This window comes from Melospiza melodia, chromosome 5 (genome assembly GCF_035770615.1).
Source record: "Melospiza melodia melodia isolate bMelMel2 chromosome 5, bMelMel2.pri, whole genome shotgun sequence".
NCBI classification, from domain to species: domain Eukaryota; kingdom Metazoa; phylum Chordata; class Aves; order Passeriformes; family Passerellidae; genus Melospiza; species Melospiza melodia.
The window spans coordinates 13,657,163-13,678,522 of NC_086198.1; the positions used below are offsets into that span (position 1 = coordinate 13,657,163).

General features: G+C 39.6%; 1 protein-coding gene across 2 annotated transcripts in view; it reads right to left on the reverse strand.

The window, feature by feature from the left end:
• GUCY1A1 (guanylate cyclase 1 soluble subunit alpha 1) overlaps positions 1-20,941 on the reverse strand; it is a 36,246-nt gene extending 15,305 nt beyond the window's left edge. The window contains exon 1 of one of the 2 annotated variants that reach the window (XM_063156322.1): positions 20,857-20,941. The gene's annotated coding sequence lies outside the window, so the exon portion shown is untranslated. Of the gene's footprint in view, positions 1-20,414; positions 20,558-20,856 lie in introns of those variants that run through there. The other variant, XM_063156323.1, reaches the window with a different exon arrangement.
• Positions 20,942-21,360: the final 419 nt, after the last annotated feature.

Sequence of the window (21,360 nt, forward strand, 5' to 3'; positions counted from 1 at the left end):
TGGGGGATCTGCACAGGATGGATCTATGCTCTGAGGCCAATCATATGAGGTTCAACAAGCGAAGTGATTGTCCCTGCCCTTGGGTCACAAGAGCCCCATGCAGTGCTACAGTCTGAGGGAGAGTGACTGGAAAATCGCCTGGCAGAAAAGGACCAGGTGCTGGCCATGCTGGTCAACAGCAGCTGAACATGAGCCACTGTGTGCCCAGGAGGCCAAGAAGGCCAATGGATCCTGGCCTGGATCAGCAATAGTGTGGCCAGCAGGACCAGGCAATGATCATCCCTCTGTACTCAGCATTGGTGAGATCACACCTTGAACCCTGCATCCAGTTCTGGGCCCCTCACTGAGGTGCTGGAGCATGTCCAGAGAAGGGCAACAGATCTGGGGAAGGATCTGGGGTAAAAGTTTTATAAGAAGCAGCTGAGGAAGCTGGGTGTGTTTATCCTGAAGAAAAGGAGGCTCAGCCAAGACCTTACTGCTTCTAAAAGGAGGCTGTAGCAAGCTGAGGATCAGTTTCTTCTCTCCAATAACCAATGTCAAAGAAGAATCAGCCTCCAGTTTTAACAAGGGAGGTTTAGACTAGATATTAAGAAACATTTCTTCAAAGAAAGGGTGCACAAAAATTGGAACAGGCTGTGCAGGGAAGCAGTAGAATCATCATCCTTGGAGGTATTTAAAAGATGTGTAGATGTGGCACTTAGGGACACGGTTTAGTGAAGATGATTTATTTTTATATGAGTTAGGCAGTCTGAAAAAGGCTCTTTCTTTAATTTTCTATTGACTGTATCTCATTGAATCAGATCCTCTCATCCTCATATAATACTCTTAAAAAATAATCCTCGAGAGCTTCTGGCAACTCTGGAAGCAGCTAAGTATTACATTTTTCTCTTTGGAGATACAACAACTACTTCTCTCAAAGGCACTACGGCTTTAATAAGCCTGTGGATGACACCATTTGTTTCTGCCCCTGAGACACCCTAAGGGCATTTGGGGTCACACGGCAACTGTATCAGGGTTAAAAATAACTAATTCCCTGATACAGGTTATCAGCTCCTGCTTTTGAAACAGCTGGAATGAATGGCACAGCAGAGGAATGCTGCAGACACAGCACAAATGGCACGGAAAAAAGGAGAAACAGACAGGGGCTACTTTGATTGGACCTGCTGCTGAGAAAAATATTTGGCAGAAAAGCCCCTTTAAAGCATGCTGTAATACTGATGGTGTCAGGCCAGGCTCTAGGGGACATCTATCAAAATTAATGTCTTATTTTAAGAATCAATAAACACAATGCTAAGAACAAGAGGCTGAAGAATGTTTACATAACATTTTATATTTCTGATTTCAGTTTTTACACAGAAACTCATTTGTTTCTCCTGCATGGACATCAGCAATACTTCATTTTTTTATTGCTGAATAGCACTGGGTAGCAAATAAGGCAGTGAAAAATTTCAAGCAAGAACCATACTCCAAATACATCAATATACATAATACTTTATACTGTAAACATTGTTATGGATACATAGATGGATATTTTTATTCAGAAGCCATTACATACCCAATATTACTACACTAAGAAATAAAAGCAGAAAAGAACCATATTTTATGTAGTTGGACTGATGTGTGTACTGAAGTTAAACACACATATATACATGCACAATTGTCAAACCTAAAAAAATTATGGCTCTGATGGGTCTTACATTTACACTCAGATGCTTTGCTGGATTCGGGCCTTAAATTTCAAGATAAATTTTGAATTTACAAAATAACCACTAAAATTTCTTAAGTCAAGTATATCAGCAGTTTGAAAGGAAAAAAAGACTCTGAAATATATTTTTGGAAAAGAATGTAGAATTAAACATTTTAAACATCTCCCAGGGAATGCAACACTGCAAATGCATATGCTGCTATTTAAACAGACTTAAAAAAATTTCTGAGTGAAGAATGTAAGAGTGAATTAATGGCTAGATTAGACAGCAACAAATATGTACTACATTTGCACTAACCTAAGAACAAAGAAAGCGAATTACCTTCATCAGTTACCAATGAGTTTTCAGTTTCTTTGGATTTTTTCCTGCTGATTAAGTCATTTCTCTATTTTTAGAAAACAATAATCTGGAAGTATTTGGGGTTCACTTCCATGCTATAATATAGTATTTTAACTATATCACATTTATTGTGATAGGAAAAATATCCAGGCAGGTAGAATCAGTTCAGAAAAGGAAGTGATGCCATTGTTTTACACCTGAAAAGTCTCCAGAAGCTGTCAATTGAGAAGAGGTCCCAGAAGATGGTCATGGGACAAGACACTGTCAGGGGCAAAATGGACACTAATGTGAAGATCCCTGAGTTGATAAAGCTGCTGGACATGCAGCTACTGCGTCTGCAGCTTCTTTTTGTGAAGCCACCCTGTGTGCTGCAGGACACCGACACTCAGCCTTGTCCTGCCCTGGTGGGGACTGGAATCTTTGCCCTTGATCTCAACACTACTTTGGGCTCCTGCCAATTGCTATTTATGAACATATCATAATTGATTTGGAAGAATGTGGATATCCATGATGTTTCTAGCAATAACACTGTTGTACAAAACCAATACCAGATCTTTAAAGTCCAAATAATGAAGACATAGAGAGAGTTTTCTGAAGAATCATTTTCAAAGGACCCTGAAGTTCTTGTTTTCCCAGAAACAAATTGTATGGCTCTTTCATAAGAGAGATCCCAGTTCAAAACCTTTATCAATTTAACAGGTATAACAATTTTCAAGCAGTGGTCAGTTCAAAACTCTTCCTGACCTCTGCAATGACAAAACCCCCTAAATCACATCTTTAAATAAACAAAGAGGAAAACCTAAATCCATTACACTTTAGAGGATTGAAATACTGAAAAAAACCTCTGTCTTCTTTAATTAAAACATCAAGTTTGCATCTGGTACCCTAAGTGTATCTTGCACTTAATTTAAGTAATGTTCAGAAAAAAAGTCTATTGTATTACAGGAAAATCTGTCTCACTCATATAGTAATTAGACATGTTAAAGGTCTGACAGGAGAAAGATAATGAATTCCCAGTGCAGAGATTACAGAAGCAATTTCAGCAGTATGATGGACCTTAAAAACGTACGAAAAACATGATACCACACATCACAGTTTAAGTCAAACATCTGCAGATGTGTTTCAGGAATGAGGAACACCAGCCCTCCAACTGTTCACCATGTCTTTAGACATTTTCTGACCATAACAAAAAAACCCAAAAAGAAACATGAAAACAGTTTCTGTTTTTGATTCCTCTCCAAACATGGTTTGAGAGAGCTCATCCCAGGGGAGTAGCAGTGTCTAATGTGAATTCTCCATCTCTGGCATATTAATTGATGTTGTAGTTACCTTGGGAAACAAATTGAAAATTAAAATTAAATAATCTGCTGTGAGATCAAACTACAAGGAACCAATTTATTTAGTGTCTGACTGAGTACAAGATGGCACTGTGCCACTCAGAAAAATGAAGATGACTTTACATAGTATAGCTGCAGAATAACTTAACAGTGCTCAAAATGCTCTGTACAAACATTTCTAAGTTTACATCTATACATGTCTCTATACATCTCTCATACTCATCTATACAAGTCAAAAACACATTCCTCTATGTTTGTGTTTACTATCTGCTACTGAATACTTTCTTTATTACAACATTTATTGACATTGTCATGTAATACAGATCAATGAATCAATCATACAGTAAAATCCCTAATATTAACACAGCCATTTATAAAAATCAAGCAATACCACTTGTCAACAGTAGCTAAAGGTAGTTTATAATCTTAATTTATGGATATGGCACAAAAATTAAAAGCAACATTAAATACTTTTTATCTTATGACAAGCAGAGTCCTTCACTCAGAATAAGACAGAATATGGTATGATGGTATGTCATTTTTTAATTTTAAATCATACATATCACTTTGTTAGGTGAACTGCTGCATGTTGAGCAATAATTTAAAAAAAAATAGTCCATTTTGCCAGAGTCAAAAGATATCACTGACTGAATCTAACTTTCTCTAATACGACAGAGATTGTAGCACTTGCAGGAGTGATGTGGAAGCCTTTGCCTCCACAGAAGCAGCTGTTAACTTCTGCCTTTATGTAAGAAAGGGGTTTGCTGTTCCCACTCAGCTCTAATCTCTGTGGGGTTCAGAAATCATTGCCTTTTGCCCCTTGCCAATCAGTGCCTCTGAAGAGAGCAAGGCAGGAACTGTTCTTTTTATGCACAGGCAAAATGCAACCAGCTTCTAGTGAGACACGTAAGGATCCAGCACCCTCCCTATCATGAGTAGCAGCTCATTTCTATTTTAGCTGCTGTGTCTATCAGCTGACAAACACAGCTAAAATAACTAAATATTATAATTTTTATTAGTAATATTAAGCACAACATCTGCATATTATTTTTTCTTCTACAAGTGCTGTAGGTAGCAACAAAATCAAAGCCCTGGTGATTGGTCCATTTCCAAGGATCCTGAGGTTGTTTCTAAAATACTAAGAAGAAAGCACCTCAAGTCCACATCAATATATAAGCTCATATTTTAATAAGTCAAAGCAAGTATTTATTATCTTATTAAATCCTGTACAAATAAGTTAACCTTTCAGTGTTTGCTTTACTGTTAGTTTAAACATGTCCTGGGTACATACACCTTCAAAGCATTAATTTGTTTGGATATTGAAAAGCCAAGGAGTTGAGGTCTAGAAACCCCTTAATAAATGTGACCATTCAATCCTAAATCATTAACACCTTGTGTAGACATGGGCTTTACTTCATTTACAAAGTGGTACTTTCCTTTCCTGAAAGATTCTAGGCTTTTTCACAGCACATATTTCTGCTACCGGAGCAAAGGCAAAAACTGATGAAAAGGTTGTTACCCTCTCTACAGATCAGGATCAGACACGATATGGAACAGTGGACTCCACAATAATTTACTGGTGCCCAAGAAATTACTAGAATCAGCAATCTCAAACTCCACTCCAGTTCCCAAAATGAATATGCTTTGCCAGGCATTAACTTCCCTTCTTGTTCAGCCAAAATTTCCACCCTCCTTTCTTTCAAGTCAATCCTTGTTCCGATCCATCTTTACCTCAGAGTCCTTTAAGTCTTTTACCATTTTTTCTTCAATGCACTAAAATTGCCATTGTGTGCTGTGCAAGCCCAGTTCCAGTGTTCTCACCCTCTGTTTAGGGCTATTTTCTAATACAAAGAGAGACAAAATTTTTCTGTAAGTCACAGCATACCTTTGATAATAAGGAAATACCACAACACACCACAGAATTCACTGATTTAATGAAATTACAGTAATTACCAAATGAAGTAAAATATAGTAAAGCAGCTATTAAAAATAATACAAATCACACCAATCAATCATTTTTTTAACAGTCCAAACATTTTAGTAAATCCAATTTCAGTGTTGTAACTAATCCCAGTGACTGTCCTATATTACTATATGACTGCTTAGGGCAAGTTAAAAATCTAGACCTTGCTTACAAGAAATCTTTCTCCCCACACAATGTGGAATTTCCTCACCTTTCTACCTTTTTTTTTTTCCTGTATAAATTGTTTTAAGAGGCAGAGAAACACAATCAAATGTTTCCTCTGTGCTCCAAGTTGAATAGATTGCGATTTGCAACATTAGACAGCTACCAAGCCAGGAGATGAAGAAAATAATTACCTTTGTTTTCTGAGAAAAAAACAAAATTATCTATTTTTCTATCTTGTCATCTATCTTGAAAACAAGTTTCACAGAGTACATGTCAACTTCAAAACTACTAATATGTCTTATTTTAAGGTCACGAGACAGACATTTCTGCTGCTTTACAATATTAGCATTTGTGTAATAACACCAAACACTATACCTTAATATTGAAACTAATGTTCTTGAATACAGGGCAGAACCCTCATTTTAAAGTTACTGAGATTTCTTATACTCGTTTTGCGACTGACTCATTTCCCTGTAATGGTCTGAAGCAAGTCCCTGGATCCAAATATACCCCTGGGAGAACCCCAGACTCCAGATGTGAAAGTCATATTGCAGCCACATATCTGGTTTCAATTAAAAGCACAGGGGGAACCTTAATTACTACACCCATGTTTTGGCATGTAGCTAAAGGAAGAACCGATTCCCAAATGCTGCTGATAAAATACATATTTGCCATTTTAAGTATCACATTAAGTACTTTCATAGGGTAAATATTTTCCTATGCTAGGACCAAATAACAGGGAGGCATGCTGAGAAGGCAGCGTGGGAAAAATATTATTTTCCTGTGAGTCAAAACCTCTGTGAAAACAGTCCCCAGCGAGCCCAGCAGGCAGGCTCACAGCACCTGATGCTCTGCTCAGGATGAGAAGGAGCCCTGGACTGTGACACATCCGCACCCCCGGCCCGCAGCAGGGCTGGAGCCCCAGCTGAGCAATCCCTGACGGAGACGCCCCGAGAGCCACGGCCCCTGCACTGCAGGAGCGCTGGAGCGGCTCTGCCCACGGCCACTTGCACTGAGGCAGCAGTAAAGATACCTCAACAAAAACTAGAGACCTGCTCTGTGTAACCGTGATGCATTATTCAGGGTTTGGGCTTGCATTTTGGTTTGGTTTTTTGAGAAATCCCGATACTGAACTGACATAACTGACGAGACCTCGAGTGATGCGGGTGCCCGGATGAGGAAGAATTGGAAGGAGAGGAGCTGCTGCAGTGAGGACAAGCAATGCAAAGCATCTGGAAATTATTCTCAGATTTAAAGGAATATAGTTTTAAATATAGCATAATCTACATTTGCAGTCCGTGAAACTACAATACTTCCATAAAACTTGTACGAGAAAAGCTATGAAAAATAAATTTATGTCTTCTTTTTAAGAATGAAAACTCATCCTGAGGACATGCAGTGGTCACGACAGTCTGCAGGAGTTAAATGTAAAGATCAAAGTGTTGCCCACAGCCAATGGAATTTAATTAGAATCCACAAAAGGAGAAGCACTGATGGTCTAGAACATGAAGTCATTGTTAATTGTTGTGCTTACTGATTCCTTCCAAATGCCTACTTACAGCTCAATCTCTCAAATTTAGCAATGCATAGCACTTTACTATTTAACTTGACCTTTAACTTTACATGTCTGCAAAATCTGATTTTTGTTAATTTCATAGACCAAAAATGCTTTTAAGGAACAAATAAACTAAAAAATAATAGTAATTATTTTGTGATTAAAGTGAAATCTAGTAACCTTTTATCCCATACCATTAGTGAATCTTCAGCTAGCATTCATGACTTAGCCAGCATTGCTGCATCTCTTTTTTTAATAAATGAAACAACAAAGTGTTTAACAACTCCAAATTTCTAAAGCATGAAGTAGCTTCTCATTTGAGTACCATGCTCTGGATTAACTGTGAAGCATCTTTCAGAGATGATAAAAATTTCCTCTACTTCTTGCAAGACACTTATCTTGCTGAGATTTGTACCTGCACGTATTCTTGCTGATGTTGATGTAACAGTTTACGCAACTGACATACAGGCTTTCATAAATATTATTTTCCCAAATACGCTGGAGCATGGTAGAGCAATATAAAACATTGATTGTAGTGTCTAAAGACAGTGCATATAGTTAAATATTCCCTTTGTGTTCCCAGCTTTAAATTATAATGAACAGCAAGTTTTATAAATAAAAGTATTATAAATAAAATGTACTGAAAGTTTCCATGGACTCCACAGATCTTAGAGAAGTGTCTGAAAACTAGGTTTGTAGAAAGAAAAGTGTTTCATTAGCAGAGTTCAGTTGCAGAGTTTTCTGACTGGGTATTTGCCACCTGTCACTTCTGTTTACAATGTCTTCAAAATCATTTTCATGCTGAAAATCACTGACAACTACCTTTCATATTTATTCAGGGCTAAGCACTCATGCCAACTCCTGTTGAAGTCAACAGCAGGTTTCTGGATACAGCAGGAATAGGATTAAACCTAAAAGGTCTGTCACTGCTGTCACTGAAATACTGATTTGCATGTTTTCTTATTTTTGAACCAAAATATGACCTTGGCTTTTTAGTGTTGGTTTTTGCAGCTAAGTGTGCAGATGCAATAATCACAGAACTGAGGTCATTTGAGATTACAGAAAGGTTAAAAACTGTGCATGGGAAGGTAATAACAGGAACTTGTAATTAGCAAAAATGGTTTGTCCTGCAGCATTGAGGTTATGTCCTTGTACTTTTTCTAAAAAAATATATTGATTTAAGATGTGTACAACCCAAATAGATGGCTGAAGGGTGTTTTCATAGCCATCATACAGCTACTGATTCTGTTTTAGGTAGGTCCCTGCAAAAAAAAGCAGCTCTGAAGGAGCAGAGAAATCAGGTACTTTCCCAATTGTTCTCTTCCATGGTATTTGCAGAGCAGGACCAAGAGGCACCTTCCTTTTTGATTAAATGCCTACAGATGGTTTCTGCTACAAAACATGTTTAAAAATAATTGGAATTGCTGATTTAGCCCATATGCACTGTAAATTAGCACCTTCCTTTTTTATGTCACTGATTGGCCTGTCATTTTGCACACAATGGTACAGGCTCATATAGTTATTCATAGCCCACCTCTTTCAAAATCTGCTCTTCTAAAAAAGATTTGAATACACAAAAGCATCTTACCTTTGAAAAGATTATCAGCACAGCCAGAGAGACTGAATGCTCTAAGAATACATTACAAAACCACTCTGAGTATCTTGTTTAGGTGATTTCTATTACTCTTCTGCAAAATACAGCAGATATGCATTTAAAGCAGAGAAAGCTAGGTAAATATAAGAATTTATATTGTCCTTAAAAACACAGGCTTCCCTTTTCACTAAAATGATGAAGCAAAGTAAAGATGAGAGCTTCTGTAAAATATTGAGCTTGCACGTGTGGTATTAAGAGAAATTAATCTTGTTAATCACAACAAATAAGTACTTAATGACTTACATTAGCCTGTTGTTAGTGTACACCATGTGTGTAACGAAACTAAAGATAAAATAAATCCAGAAGCAGATTTTGGCTTCCTGTTGAATGTTCAATCTGAGATGCTTGTTATTGTCTCCAGTGCAATTGCTGAAGTTACCAGAGCTATTGCTCTTTCAAATCCTTCCGTTCCATTTATTCAACACTTCTTTTAAGCATGTGAATGAAATCAAATTGCACAGAGTGTTTTTCAGATTACTTTTGCACAGGAAAAGTCAGCACATATAAATGAGAGCAGCAGGGAGAAGGAATGCAAGATTAACTCAGAGAGAACTGCCATGCTCACCATCTATTCTGCAATATCTTCCCTTTGGCCCTGGTGGCAGTTTGAGGGAAAAATGTGGCCCTATGAAAAAGTAAGCTGAAAACATTTATGGGAGATTCAGCTTTGACATATCTAAATCATAGCAAGGCTAGTGAGATGTAGAAATGTGAGCTCCTTTATAAAGAAACTTCTCAAGTCATTAAAATGTAGCTTCTTGTTTTAATAATGGACACAGTGAAAATCAGAGGATCACTGAGGTATTGACCATGACACCAAGGAAAAGAAAATGTTCATAATGCTACATTTCCAAATCCTCACTAGTGATAAACAATTTTAAAAAAGACACATCCTTATAGGTAAAACATTTAAAATAGTAGAAGCCTTGGTCAGTGCTGCTCCTCCAGTTAGAACAGATACATTTAGAAAGATTTAGCATGTTTCAAGCTATGCATTATACAGGTTCAAGTACATTAGCTGTTGAATTGCAGCCTTTTGTAACAATACCAAAGTTGAATATTCAAACAGAACAAAAATAATACCATCCAGTTTTTTGAAACTCTGTTTCAGTTTTGGATATTTTTGTGCCCAAGTGCTGGTTACAGACTGGCACTTCCAGAAATAGATGAAATAGATGCTTAGCTTGCAATGCTTGCAAATTCCACTGAAATTCACCAATTTCTGTGGCAGGTGTTTCAGACAGGGATTAAACAGTTTAAGAGATACTGAAAAATGGAAATCCAAGAAAAGGTTAACAAAGAACAATTCAGAAAATTTGATCAGATGTATCAATTGCCAGCCTCTAATTCAAGGCACAAATGCAGGGCTTAATTATTGAGGCAAATTAAATGTATTTTAACCGTAATTCTTCTGCTGCTTTTTTGTGACTTTTTGTGCAAGGTCCTCAGGTCTTTCTCTCATTGGGTAAATACAGACATTGTGCATTGCATGAACCACAGGGTAATCTTCCTGGACTTATTCCAGGCAGGGTACCTAGAATCACCCACATTTCTTCACTTCACAACCTGTATAACTGCACTGGCTGCAATGATGTTAACATCACAGTATTCTTACCGAAGTCTGAAAGATCAGAGCTTGTCTCCACTCCTCAGATTGCAGTTTTCCTATTTTTTCTAATTTATTTTGCTGTTCTTTATTATGTGAAAGACAAAGAGTAAAGAAAGACAAAGATGCAGACAGAATAAAGGATCATGGAGGAAAGAACAGAGGAAAACCTATAGAAAAACATGAAGATCAAAAAAATCCATAAGAAATAAGGAAAACACGGCCAATAGAGCAAAACTATTTGCAATTGAATGGACAGTTCTCTTACTGATAAAGTGCTTTCTCTCTCCTACAAATCCATTGAAGTTTGGTAGGTTCTTATGCAAATAATTTTTCTGTAATCTGTCAGTATAGCCTATAGAACATGTTGACATGCTAATTTCATGGAGTTTTCCAGCAGTATTTTAGATTTTAGGAGAAATTTTTTGTTTGTTTTTTCTGTGTTTCAACCAACTCTCCTGGCTATGTATTACTCTCTGATGCACAATTAAGGAAAGATACGTGTTTATTACCTTGATTTGGCCATCGAGATTCAATTTCTAGTTTCACTGGTTCGCTGCACTAGCACCTATTGGAGGGCTGGGAATGACATACTTTGTTTTGCAGCATTGTTTAATGAGGCTGCCCTGTGTTAATAAAGAAGTAAAAACTTCCTGTGTTATCTTCTAGTATTTTGTTTTAAATGGCATTGATTTCGAACATAAAGGTTAAATGTCCATTGTTACCAACTTAAGGTTTCATTTCATAATTTTACATTTTCTTTTTTTTTTAAGGATATTTCACTTGTGTTCTGCAATATGTCCATATTGTACAATATAGACATTTTGCTCTACAATATGTCTATAAGAAATCCATCAGGCCTTCTGAAGTACCAGTTAGTGCTGCACGTGTATCTGAGATGCCAGGATGGAAGCATTACCTACCTGCTCCCTTCAAGGCCCTGGCCTGCATGGCAGCGAGGCAGCTTGGAAGTGCACTGGTGTCAGCAATCACCCATGACCACAAGCACACCTTCCTCCCACTGCCACCACAGAAGGGAAGGAACTGTACGGGCATCCAGTTCTTAGCTCAAGCTGTGGCAATCTATGATTCAGTGCTGGGAGGCTTTGGGCTTCAGTCCTCAGGTAAAATGAGCACAGAACACATCTTGGTCTAGAGGAGCTCTCAAACAGGAGCCAAAGAAAAGTAGCAACAGAGTCGTCTCAGATTTACTTTATTGAGAACCCAAACTAAAATCAATTGTTATTGATAAACATCTTTGTCTCAACACTTCAGCTGCCCAGAGACCTAAGGCTTACTTGAAGTGTAGGGGCTGTACCACCACAAAGGTCCTTCAAGTACAATTTCCCACCAAAATGTTAACAAATAACATATGAATTCCATATGTGCTGCTTTTTTTTTAAATCTGTAAAATGGAAATCCACCACTGAGCACCTGTTTTCTTTTGTCATATTAAGAAATTACATTCATTTCAAAAATGGAGCTACCTAACAGGATGTCTCCAACTTGCTGTGTTGCATACTAGTTCTGTGAATAACAGCTCCAAGCAGAAAAGAACACAGTTCAGCTGTTTCTGAGGAGAAAGAGCAGAGCAACTGGCTAGTGAACTGAGGCAGAAAAGCTAAAAACGAACCAAAATCAAATTCCAGCCATATCAAGTGGATAGGTACTCAAGAGTAGTACTTCAAATAGGTTTTGAATGTTATTTGAATATTATCTTGAAGAGATATGCTCCTTTGCCTGGACAGTTAAAATTATTGTTCACTGGACCCTTGAAAAAAGAAGTCATGTAACAAATAATGTGTTCCACCTCTGTACTTGTTTATGTGCTCAGAAAGAGAATGCTACATAGCAAGCTTCCCCTTTTCCAAGGGAGTAAAGGCTGAGAAGCCATGAGAATAGCTGGGGCAGAGGGAGGGAATGTGATGCACAAGTTGCTGGAGGATGTAAACCACAGACTTAAGTTTAAGGATAAAGAAAAGTAGTATCTCCTTCACAAGGAATTTCCTGCCAAGATGAAGACAAATTTTTTTAAGCATTTTGGCATTCTAGAGCATTTTGAAGCAGCGTGAATCTTGCAGAGTGCACTCTCAACACGTAAAAATAACACAGGGAGGAAAGAAAGGCTGCTGCAATGTGTATAGTCTTCCTTTGTATGGGGTCAGAAATATTTGACATTTCTGCTTACACTTTAGGTGATGTGGAAAATACAAAACATTTATTTTAAATACTTGTACCTGACAAGCTTTAACGAGACACAAGCACTAACTTTACAAGTATCTTGTGGAGAAATTAAATTCTCACAGTATCACAAGTATCATTGCAGTATATTCACATTGTAAACCTTTGCTCTGGGTTTTCAACTCTGTTTATAACAGGCATGTAAATCCCATGATGCCCATACTATGTTTAACTGACATTAGGATTGCATTCCTAAGTAATGCAGCTTCTTTGCTAAAAGACAGAGTGCCAAACCTAAGTTTAAAGATCAGAATGCATTTATTAATATTTTACTCAAGATCATGAGCATTTTCCATTACTGCAGTGTAACAGCTGGGAAAGAAAACACTGAGTATTTGTCATATAAACCCATATAACTGCCTTTTTTGGCATATTTATTCCAGCATTAAACTGATCAGCCATTTACAATATAATAGCTTACAACAGTGGCAATAAAATCTAACTAATTTTTTAGATGCTTTTCTGCCACTCCCACTTTTTTATTTATCATCTTATTTTTCCATCTACCAATTTCCTACTAACAAAATTCTGCCCATAACACGGGCAGGGATAGATATTTTGTTTTCGTTTTTGCTACGGGTAAAGCATAACCCTGTATCCTATCAGTAGTCCTTGTTTTTCACTGTTTCAAAGCCTATTTAAAAAAGATACTTTTTCCTTTTAATTCCCCTCTATCGTTTGAACCCATTTTTGCTTAGAACTTATGATTGCTTAGAACTCCAAATAATTTTCAAAGAGAAACTCAAAGGAAGATACCATGAAACCACATTTCATATATTAGGCAACAATCAAAGCCAGTTTTTACTTGCATTTCTGAGTGCCTGTCTCTAATCTGCTACGAGAATAGTCAGTGACATGATGCCCACCCACCTCTATCTCATGCATGGTATGGCTGCACACTTCAAACTGTGACTAGCCATGCCTCTGTTGGTTCTAAAATTTACTGTTGTTATGGTCAGTGACTTTTTCCACATATAGCTGACAATCATGCTGCCTCTCCCACAGATCAGGAGCATGTGACATTCGGGGCTAAGTCTGATCCTGATCGAAGCTGATACTAATTTTCAGATCAGCAACAGATTTTCAGTGTCACGCTACAAATGTGGTCTCCGTCTCATGACAACATCAAAAGGTTTTGCAAACTGTGCCTAACTTGAGATGAAGACTGGTCTCCTCTCTGTTATTTCACTGCCACAACACAACCAAATGCTTTGTCTGCAAAAGGAAATATTTCATTACCTTCCAACATTCATGAAGGTCTCACTATTTAGTCAGCAAGATCACAACTTGCGAAAATTTTTACAGAACTTTTGTTTACGCTTAAATACTGGTATTTAACCTTCTGTGAGGTGATCCTTGGGCAGGCTGCTTAGCAGAGAAATAGTGCCACTGATACCCTGCATACTGCTCTCTCTCGCTGTTGCTGTTGGTAGGCCTATTACGTGCTTATTTTAACCCAGAAGGCTCCAATTAATAGCAGGGCCATACAGAAATATATAGCAAAAGATGATGTCTGACCTGAAGGGTTTGCCCTCTGAATGGCTAAAACAGAAAAATGGGATATGAAAGGAGCATAACAATGCTTCCTTTATAAATGGGGAAATAAAGCATGCTGGAGATCACAAAAGGAACACAGCAGCCAAGCTAAGAAGTGTATCCAGATGTCTTAGCAAAAGTTAAGAGATTGCACAAGTTTGCTGGGCAGTTTACTAGATCTGAGTGATTTAGAAAAGTTATGTTTGACCTTATAAAAACTGGCAGCCAGATCTTAAAAGCAACAGTGGGACGAAAACACTTTACACAATAAAATTCTAACAGATTTTGAAGATAGGATTCATGAAAGGATGCAGGGGCTAAATATACATGCAGAACAAGGAAGGTATCCTCACACTAAAACCACATGGCTAATACACAGCAGGTTTATTGTCATTCTCTTACTTCTGAAGGCTTCATAATTCCTTAAAGAAAATGCATTTCCCCTTGGCTGGTTTTTAATATCATGCAACTTTTTTGGGAACTTTAACTGTATCAAAATAAGCATTTCATTCAAGCTATAATTAATTGTAATTATTTCTGTCACAGTTTTTGAGAAAAAAAAATTGGTTCCCCATTGACCAAAAGCCTTGCTAAGTTACTTAAGCCACCAGACTCTCCCCCTTCATAACATTCTAATGGGGAAATTCTAAAATCCTACCTCTAAATATGCCTCATGAGCTCTATGGACTAATGGCTCCATTTTCACTAAAATTCCAGAAATTTATCTGTCTGCCAAAGATTTTTCTCATCACAAAGGCAAATAGTTTTGCACTTTCAGCTTGCCAGTGCAAAGAGACAAGAGACAGCTATGAAGACAATTTTCGGCAAAAACAACAAAAAAGGAGATTTAAAGTTAGATTGATACATGCTTTCTCTGAAGACATGGAAATTTTGCCATTTTTAGCAGTTCTATTTAAAACAGGAACTGCAACGAGTATTTTAGGGTCCTGGATGCCAGCAGTCAGGGCTGGGGAGAAACACAGCTATTCGTGTAAGCAGATGCCCCTCCCTATTAACCAGAAGGCAGCACCTGAGCATATTGTCTTGTGTTTTCAAATCACAGAAATCATTATGAGCAAACATAAAATCCCAATTTTTCCCAATAACAAACTAGAAATATTGCTGAGGTGTTCCTCTGTTTTCAGGCTTTTACTAATGCTCTTTTGCGTGTGAAGAGTTTCTGCATTTGCCGAGGAGGGCAATCAGCTTTCCCTGAACAATTTTTGCCAGTCTGCATCTGTATCAAGTGCCAAGTGAAATGCAAGGTTAAAATGAAATTAAATACACATTTACTTTGGTCAGCATTAGAAAGGCAGTCATTGCTGCACAACACACTTCTGTCTAATATACTATTGAGAAACTTGGTGTTGCGCTATTATTTATTAAAAATGGAGAGTTTAGCAGCAACTAATGTACATGGCATCACAGAAACCACAAGTTTTACTGCACTTTCTGGAATCAGTGACATTCAAGAATTACACCAGGAGGATTTCCACAAAATACATTTTCCCCAAAAGCATGATGTATTTTGGTTCTGAATAACTCAGAACTGGGCTGAGGAACAGATTCACTTCATAAATGTATGTTTCTTTCAACTTCCATTTGTGGAGGGGAAAATAATCAAAGAATCTTAGCATGCAACCTTCTAACAAAATATTTAAACTTTATTCACGGGGAGGCAATTGGATGACTTGCATGGGATATTCCCTGCAGCTCTCTAACACAAATAGCCGTCCAAGGGCTAGATTCCACAATGCTTGATAACATCTTTGGAAGTGGTTCCAGTCTCCTCCAAGATGATACACACGTCCTGTTTCTAGATTACAACTCTACAATTCAAGCTCTCTTCCTGAGCCACTGCATGGCTGACCTATTTTCTATATGGACTTAGCTGAAACAATCAATGGGCATAGCCAAGCGTGAAGTGCAAGGCACAGCCCCAAACCATCCCAAGGGAGGGTTCCAGAGTGTGACCCACAGCCCCAAACCAGCCCAAGGGAGGATTCCAGCGAGTGTTACCCACAGCCCCAAACCATCCCAAGGGAGGGTTCCAGAGTGTGACCCACAGCCCCAAACCATCCCGAGGGAGGGTTCCAGAGTGTGACCCACAGCCCCAAACCATCCCGAGGGAGGGTTCCAGAGAGTGACCCACAGCCCCAAACCATCCCGAGGGAGGGTTCCAGAGTGTGACCCACAGCCCCAAACCATCCCAAGGGAGGGTTCCAGAGTGTGACCCACAGCCCCAAACCATCCCAAGGGAGGGTTCCAGACAGCTCCATGCCCCACAGCCCCTTCAGGAGTGCAAGCCTCCAGGCATTTCTCCCCTTGCCTTAGGGCACAGAAAAAGTGGCCTTGTCACTCAAGCAGGGACAGCACAGCATTCTGTTCACAGGCAGATACATATGCATAGGAAATAGAGATGGGGGCTCTCATGAAGGAAATACCCTCTAAGAAATAACACAAGGTCACAGCTTGGTTATCATCTGGGCTTAGTGCCCTCCCTGGAAGGAATTACCCTCCTGGGGTCGACTTGCACAAGGGATTTCATTTGAATGCCTCTGCTAGCAGGGCACCATTCTCTTGGAACAGCTACTTCGAGTGTGAATAGTGAATATGCAAGAAGAAAATCAATTCACAAATTGACTTTAAGTAATACAAAGGAACTAATTTAAAGAGTCAGAGCAGTAAAATAAAGAATAATGTGTACCACAGTACTGCCACTGGGAGAGTGCTTAAAAGTAGCAGTAAAGGCCGGAACCATGGAAGGGGGCATTTGAATGAAATGAGAATGTCAGTTAGAATACAATTAATCTCAATTAAATCTGAAAGCAGTAATATTCTTAGCAAGGGCATCTATTCCACTTAACAGAACTATCATATAACAGGAAACATTAATAAAAAAACAACTGGAAGTGAATATCACAAAGTACTATGCTCTGACAGGGTGGAGAGACTGAAGGCCTGTGCAGGCCCTGAAGCTCAGAGAGGTGCCTGGGGTCAGAATCAATGGCCAGGACGTGGTGAGGCCTCTCTGTGGTAAGGTAAAATTAATCTGTAGGGAGCACATTTGCTCTGGCTTAGGTCATGAAGCAGCAGAACAGTGAAACGTGCACTCCTGCAAAAAGGTTGATATCAGCTTGCTCTCAACACCACATCTACAGAAATAAATATCCTGTGTGGTGAGCCACTTCCTAGCACAGACCTACAGCTGCCATCACCCGATTAGGACAACCAAAAATATGGAAGACAAGCATATCACCAAATGAGCTGCAGTCAGTACCTATGGCACAAATAAAAGGCTTAACTATAGATATTAACATGTTTTTTTCAGTTGTCTCAAAGCATGAGAATCTATAAACAAAAACCTTATACAAAATCTGCTTTTTTCTAGCAAATTTTGCTGCTTTTATTAGTAAAAATTAGTTTGTTGTTTACACCATAGCTAGAAGCCCTAGTCAATTTAAGCACATGCTTAAATCCTATTGTAATTTTAAAATTAAATAGATACTAACATTCTGCCCTGAGCAGTGTTGCTTTGTTGAACAAAAACCAATGCCTTGAACTGACTTAAAAATATAATATGTTTAATGATAAACTTGAATCTCTACTTGTCATACAACTATTCATGGAAGACACACTGAATATACATCATACATACAGCCATACAATATACAAACATCATACAGCCATATCTCAAATGGGGAAGACATGCTAGAAAGAATGTTCAAAGTAATGTCAAACATGAGATTTGGCCTAATTTAAATTTCAAATGCTAAAAATCTTAATTGTAATGGCAAACATCTCCATAAATGCAGTAAATTTTAGGACACGTAGACAATAAAGACCTTTAAAAATTAAATAGTACAAAAAGTGCAAGGACTCCCACCAAAGAAACTCTAATGGCAGGTCTCCAATGGCCCAAATTTCATTTGTTAATAAAATGTGCCATCTGAAATGCAATGATTTCTAAATAACATTACAATAAAATACTTTTAATCACATCCTGCAGTTTCCAAGAATTTTTTAAAATAACATTTCTTTTTCCTTATGCAGAACTTTTCTTAAATGACCAAGCTTTTATAAAGAAAAAATATATTTTTTTTTTTTATAAAAACCTGTTGCTAGTCTGCAAAGTAGATACAAAATACAGCCAGTACCTCCTCGCACATATTTCCTTGTGGATAATTTACAACATGGCATATGCTTGCTTAGATTACCGAGGTGCTTGAATTTTAGTTCTTGGGGATTTTTAAAAGTACAATACAATTTACAGGATTTTTTGTTGAAAACTCATTTCAGTTAAGAGGAAAATAGCTGTGTTTGCTACAAATTCTATCTTGGTCTCTTGGATAACTTATTTTGAGTCTTGGTAATTTTTTTTTTTTTTTAGAATTTTAAACAGATGGCATTCATACTCATAATAGCACTGATATTTTATCTTTTATAGCATGACATAACCAGGTTTTGACTGCTACTGATATTTGGCATATTAAATTTTATTATCAACTCTTACTTATGTTTTGATTTCACTATGGGATCTGTTTTGAAACAGACTGTCATAGAAGGCTAAGAACAGATTTTTTTAAAGAAAGCATTAATCCCAGTAAGACAAATATACTCGAGTACTTACTTTTATGGACCCTGACTTCTCATTTTTAGTGTTTTATTAAAAATTTTATTAATTTGAGTACTCAGCAAGTGAACCAGTGGAAGAGAGTGCAGCGAGACCTTGGTGAGACATTTTATTGATGTCAAAAAGGAAAAAAAAAACACTGTAGAACTAAATTCCGTACCTTTTCCTCCAATATTTGCCTCATGATCTTGCATTGTCATTACTCATAATAGCTGCAAGCTACATATTTCCACAGAAAAAGGAAGTACAACCAGGAAATCTGAAAATGTGCTCTCCTTCTCTCTCCTTCCATACTTTTCCTGCCTGCTTTGGATCAGCATGATTCCAGCAAATGCCTTTTTTTTTTGAGAATGGGAGCACAAAGTTTTTCTATCACTGCTACAGTACTCCTCCTGCTTCCTTACAATCACCTGGTTCATTTAAGGTTCTTGCTACTGGCAAAGCAAAGAGAACAGTCATCAGAACGTATGGCCGGATGCAGCACCCCAGAGCAACACAATCCAAGCAAGAAACTTCTCTACAATTCTCTTTCCTACAAAGAGAACATTTGTAACACATTTGCACACATTCCTGGGATGCCTGAATTGCTTATCTTCTCTGATTAATTATGTAAAATGGTCTGTTACAGGAATCTCTTCCCAGTACAGCCTGTCACCACCTTTTGTTCCTGACCCTAGGAAAGTAGTAGACCCATTTATATGATTTAAAGTGTATGTTTCCTTACGACTCCTTTTTGTAGTTTGGAAACAAATCATCTCAATTCTAACTACAAGAAAAGGGAGTGGCTCCATTGGGAGTTTTGTCTTAGGAAAAATTCTAAGATTAGACCACTTCCAAGTAAGTAAAACACTTTGTTCTATTCATACAAATATAATTAAACTCTTACACTTGTTATGAAAAAAATTCCTCTGTTACATTATTCTGCAGCTCTATATTCTCAGACTTAATAATGGAAAATCCAAGTGAATAAAAATGTTGGTTTTCCTACTAGTATTCCAAATAGCAAATGTCTGATCATCTCTCTTTAGAGCAACCCACATGCAGAACAGCGTAACCTGTAGTCCAGTGGAGGTGAAAAGCCCAAATACAGCATTACAGACACACTGCATCCTTGCTTATCACTTGTTCCCTGTTAAATCATCCTTTGAACTTAGAAAGCCATCTTACTACATCCCCAGAATTAGTGACCAGCTCTGAAAATAGAGCCATTTTAGAGGCAGCATTAGATCAAGCTTGAGACATGACGTAAGATGTTTAAAAGATGTAGGAAAGATGTACAAAAGCACTCCTTTATATATGAGAGAAAAAGTTTTCAAGTGTATCATGATTATAGATAGTGATGATTTTATAAAGGGAATACTAAATGTAGGCTAGTAATGCCCACTGGGCTTTAGCCACAGAAACGAACCTATTCACTCAGAAAAGGGATTATGAGCCTAAAGTCTTGAAGAAATGGAAAGAAGAGGGAGGAAATTGACTGAAAAACTGCTAATCATCATGAGTGCAACACAGTTTGGCGGTTCATTTATTCTTCCTAGGAAAAAGAAGCAATTGGAATAGCAGATGCAGAGATGAAGTTATTGTTAGAGCATCAAGTATGTGATGAAATATCAGGTTGGTGTCTCATTCATGAGGTGGCATGATAGAAATTGCTCTGAAAACCGGATAAGAAACCTTACCTAAGCATAATGCAGTAACGCCAGCCTGAATGGGTTTAATTAGCTCGACGAGCATCGGCAGGTCGCGAATTCTTAGAAAGCCTCACAATGCACAAAGGCCGCCGGAGTACCGCCCGTGGCTGGAGCCCTCAGCGGGCTCCCCGAGCGCTTCCAGCCCCGAATCGATCCCTGTTCCGCTCACGCCCATGTCTGCCTCGGAGCAGGGCGCACAGGGGGCTCGGGGCGCTGAGGGGAGAGCGCTTCGCTCCCCCCGCCCGCTGCCGGGCTCAGCACCGACCACCGCCCGGCCGGAGAGAGCCCCGGCCCCGGCCGCGCCCCGCGGTCACGCCGGCCGCCCCGTCCCAGCGCTGTCCAGGGTCCCCGCCGCCCCTCTCCGCGCCCCGGGCGCCGCTCGCTCCGTCCCTCGCTCGCTCGCTCCCTCCCTGCTCCGTCACTCACTCACCATGGCGCGGGGTGCCCGCGGCCGCAGCCCCGCCGAGGGGCTCTGGGCAGGCGCCGCTGCCGCTCCCCGGCGCCGCCAAGGTGTATTTGGGGAGCGGGCGCGGCGCGGCGGCGGCGGGGCCCGGCGGGAGGAGCCTCCCCGCGGGCCCAATCAGGGCGGCGGCGGGGCGGGGGCGGCGGCCGGGGGCGGCGCGATGGCCCCGCGGGCCGGGCCGGGCCGGGCCGGGCCGGTCGGGCAGAGCCGGGGGCAGAGCCGGGGCAGAGCCGGGGCAGAGCCGGGGCAGAGCCGGGGCAGAGCCGCGCCAGACCCGCGCCAGACCCGCGCCAGACCCGCGCCAGACCCGCGCCAGACCCGCGCCAGACCCGCCGAGCGCCGCCGGCGCGGAGCGGCTCCTGCGCGGGGACCGGCGGGGGCTGCGAGCGGGGCGCGGGCTCCCCGGTACCCCCCCGCCGCCGATGCCCCCTCGCCTTGCGGCCCCCACGGGTCTGGGCTCGGAGAAATGTC